Source organism: Cucurbita moschata, unplaced genomic scaffold (genome assembly GCF_002738365.1).
Source record: "Cucurbita moschata cultivar Rifu unplaced genomic scaffold, Cmos_1.0 Cmo_Scf00140, whole genome shotgun sequence".
In the NCBI taxonomy this organism is placed as follows: Eukaryota; Viridiplantae; Streptophyta; class Magnoliopsida; order Cucurbitales; family Cucurbitaceae; genus Cucurbita; species Cucurbita moschata.
Genome location: NW_019268656.1, coordinates 14,963 through 19,955, shown reverse-complemented (window position 1 = coordinate 19,955; position 4,993 = coordinate 14,963).

Sequence of the window (4,993 nt, the reverse complement as noted above, 5' to 3'; positions counted from 1 at the left end):
TTGGGAGTGGGAGTGGGTCTGTAGATCTGAAGATAGGTGGATTCCTAATTCTTTATTTGACTATAAATGCTCTATAAGAATTCTTTATTTGACTATAAATTCTCGGTAAGATATTTAGTAAAATGACTCGTTTTATTGCATGGAACAATAAAATTGATGTTCCCGTAGAATCGTCAATACATTCTACTTTCAATGTTGCTAAGTTGAATCCTTTTGATGTAGGTGATGATTTTTCTGATTCGAGGACGAATCCTGAAGAGGGGGATGATGATAAGAATCATGGAATACATTCTACTTTCAATGTTGCTGAGTTGAGTCCTTTTGATGTAGGTGATATTTTTCTAATTCGAGGACGAATCCTTCTGAAGAGGGGGATGATAATAAGAATCACGGTGTTCCAACTGAACCTATTACACAACCCAAGGCCAAGAAGATTCAACAAGCATTCATACTTCATCTACAAAATTGGATAGGCTAGGTTCAACCATCATTTCATGTGTTACAAGCTGATTCGTTTGAGTCAAGACCATTTGGAGATTCAAAAATAAATATTTGCACGGTTGAAGTAGTGGATGAAGTTGCAAGCATCATTTCATGAGTGGTTAGAAAACTTTATTTATTATTTTAATTTCACAAAGTTTGTAATGCTCAAATTGACTTCGTCTTCTGTGGAGATTTAAAGGGATCGAGATTAAATCACGAACACTAACTTCTTTTGTTGGGAGACTATAAATACCCACAAATTATTATGTAAAAACATATTTGTGATCAATGAAATTGATCTCTCAAGTTGAGACGATCCCCCTTATAGAAATTTGAGCATATCTTTGTCATTTCTAAGTTTCATGCAATTCTTGTGGTAGATTGCATTTAGTCATTGAATCAAGCCTGCATTATTGTGAAGTGACTCAATTTAGAAAAAGGTTCCCAATCTTGTTTCTCAATCTTGGATCTCATTAGCTAATTTTAGCTTTATCTTTTGGTTGATCCAAATTTTGTATAAGAAGTGTTAATTTCTTTAATACAAGGGTTCTTGCTTCTACAAAAGCTTGGCTTGTTGGGCTGAAGATTACGGTTGGTCTATCATCCTTCAACGGGATCTTCTATCCCCATGACTTGCTCTGATGCGGTCGTTCTTCTAACGCCGATAACATGTCAAGTTGTCGAGATTGGTAATGTGAGTTTGTAACCCATCCATTGAGGTTTTTGGAATGATTCTATAGCTTATCATTTCCATGTTGGGAGTTCGATCATGGGTCTTGGGCAAAGGAATCCTTGATTTACCGCCCTTCGAGTTGAAGGAAGTGTCATAAGGCTAATTTATTTTTCAATTTTTTTCAATTTTATTGATTTTTTTTAGTGATTTTATTTCAATTTTGTCAAACTCACTCACGTACTCATCTCAATCATTTCAACCCTGTTGGAGTTTAATAAGAGAGACCTTGGAAATAACGTGTAACTATTCAACTGGATTATCACATTAACAATTTGAATCAAATAAAGTGACATTAACCATTTGAATCACCTCAACCCCACTTGTTTAAATTGAAACAAATATCTATAACATAACACTAACATAGGTACGATGCTCATAAAAGTCTTTTTAATCTAAGATACTATTGAACTTGATCATTAAAGTGCCTCTCAAAATGAGGTAAAGTTTAAATATAATTGGTGACAAAAGATGAAACTATAAAATAAAAAGAAATAAGAAAATAATATTCAATTTCAGAGAATCAAACCAGAATCTCCTAGGTGAAAGCCAAATATCCAAACCGTTGGACAACAATGAATTTTTGGTGTAGTTGTCCTAAAGTCTTTTGTCTAATCACTGAAGAGTTTTACTATGATGTTTTGGTGTAATGTCTAACTCTTCGACACGTCCTTCCCTGTGTGTGTTAGAGTTCTCAGGGCTACCGTGACGTTTTGAGCTGTTCGACTGTATGGCTCTTTCTTCAAAAGAGTCAATATCAAATGTTAGGTCTTTGATTGGCAACCCATCCAGGGGAGCGTCGATTGCATCGATTCCATCAACGATCTTCCCATGAGTTTAGGGTGCATGACCCATTTTTTATACCATTCACCTTCGAGCACTACCATAGTTTTGCATCGTCCATGAGAGGCATTGCAGCTAACGTAACTCTCAGGTCATATGAGAATGTTCATGTAGCCCTCAACTCTCAGGTCGTATGATAGAGTTCTTAGAGGTACCGTGAGATTTCGAGGTGTTCGATCGTGCGGCTTTTTCTTCAAAAGAGTCAACATCAAACATCAGGTCTTTAATTGGCAACCCATCAAGGGGAGCATCGATTGCATCGATTCCATCAACGGTCTTCCCATGAGTTTATGGTGCATGACCCATTTTTTATATCATCCACCTTCGAGCGCCACCGTCCATGAGATGCATTGTGGCCAATATAACTCTTAGGTCCCATGAGCAAGTTCTTGTAACCTTCAAGTATTGTTCTAAGTCAAAAATAAAGTTTTTTTAATTCCTTAGCATCCTGGTTCCCATTTAAGGGTTTGTGTTTTTGGATTTTCAGTTTGTTAAGCCCAACACGAGCTTGGCTTGGGGTGTGGATCTGTACGACCCTCCTTGTCATACTCACTCTGGTGCTCATCGCAGTCATCTCAGCCATGATGGCGTTGAATAAAAGAGACCTTGAAAATGACCGAATTATCACATTAACCATTTGAATGATCTCAACCTCACTTGTTGAAATTGAATCAAATATCTATGACATAACACTATTAAAGGTTCAAAGTTCATAAAAGTCTTTTTAATCTAAGATACTATTGAACTTGACCATTAGAGTGCCTCTCAAACCAAGTTCATAAAAGTCTTTTGAATTTAAGATACTATTGAACTCATCCATTATAGTGCTTCTCAAACCTAGGTAAAGTTTAAATATAATTGGTTACAAAAGATGAAACTATAAAATAAAATAAATAAGAAAATAAAATTTCATTGTCGAGAATCAAACTCGGGTCTCCTCAATGAAAGCCAGATCTTCTGTGTAATGTCTAACTCTTCGACACATTTTTTTATGTGTGTGATAGAGTTCTCAGAGTTACCACGACGTTTCGAGCTATAAGATCATGTGGCTCTTTCTTCAAAAGGGTCAACATTAAACGTCAGGTCTTTGATTGGTAACCCATCCAGAGGAGCGTCGATTGCATTGATTCCATCAACAGTCTTCCCATGAGTTTATTGTGAATGACTAGTTTTTTTATACCATTCACCTTTAAGCACCACCATAGTTTTGCATCGTCCATGAGATGCATTGTGGGCCAACGTAACCCTCAGGTCCTCTGAGCAAGTTCTATAGTCTTGAAGTATAATATCAAAACATATTAAGGTATTTGATATGTTAAATATTAAAATAATTGATGGTATCATAAACATTAAATAAAAATATATATTTGAAATTTGAATGAAATTCATATTAATTAAACATATATTATGATATTCTACCACATTTTAATATTATTTAAATAAGATATTATTTCCTAATGTAGTAAGTATTCAAATATATAATTTGACAAAAATTATCACAAGTTCACCATAAATAGAACCCTAAGGTTAAGTCAAAAAGCATCAAACACTAAATACTGTGACATTTTAGCTGATATTTTGCTGAGGAAGCTGATAAGGTTTTCAAAGAGCATGTGGTCATGTCTGACATTTTAGGTTAACAACATGGTGAAAAGACAAAAATGATTTGATACTGGAAATTAATTACAAACCTTTGAATAAGGTTTTAGAATAAATTAGATATCCAATCCAAAACAAAAATGATTTGATAAAAAAAATTTAGAGTCAAATGTTTTTATAAAATTCGACATGAAATTAGGATTTCGAAAAATTCTAATTTCCTAAAAGGGAAAATATAAAATTGCATTTAATGTCCAATTTAGAAAATATGAGAGGAACTTCATTCCATCTAGGCTAAAAAATGCTCCATCCAAATTTCAGAAGATTATGAATGATATTTTCAATCCTTTCAAAAAATTTCGATAGTTTATATTGATGATGTGTTGATATTTTCTAAAACCATTAAGATCAACACTTTAAACATCTACATACATTCATTAATGTAATCAAAAGAAATCAGCTGTGTCCATACCCAAAATCAAATAATATTAAACTCAGATCCGTTTTTTTGGATTTTAAATTTATTTGAGCCTTATTAAAACCCATCCAATGGTCTTTGTCTCAAACTTTGGTGATGACGTATCCTAGAAAAGCCAACTTCAAAAATTTTAGGTTCTCTCAATTACGTGTCTTATATCCTTCAAGATATCAGGCACGTTTACAAATGTCCTTATGAGTGTCTTCAAAATAATACAAAGTCTTGATTTGTAAGGGATATCTCTACAACCCAAAAAAATCAAATCATTAGTCAAATAAACTCTCTGCTTAAGTCTTATTGACCCAAGGGCAGATCTCATAATGAAACGTGACACATCAAATATCGGATATGGAGGTATCTAAAATTTTCAAAGAGGACAGAGAATCAATTATCATATTTCATTCAGAAGCCTGGAATAATTCCATACAAATTACAAAATTGTAAAATATATATATATATATATATATTATTTCATCTGTTTTCTCTCCTCTGTCTTCTCAAACTGATACTAATCCCATCATTTGCATGGACTCAAAAGTTCAATTACCAATGAAAGAAGTTGAAAACAACTTGTAAAAGTTTGTAAGGATACTACGACCTCTAGCTTTGCAAAATCCAGCGTTGTTGGTACTTATCAAAATCGCTGCCAAAATAAAATTTAACAAGTGGTTCTATGGTGTAGTGGTTAGCACTTTCGACTTTGAATCTAACGACCTGTGTTTAATTCCTGATAGGTAATCCACCAATTTATACAAAAGTGGTCCATAGTCGATTCGGTAGGGTCACTTTTGGACCTATAATCTGTAGAAGGGGTCACTAAGGTTGAGATCATACAAAATGGGACCATAGCTCAATGTTTG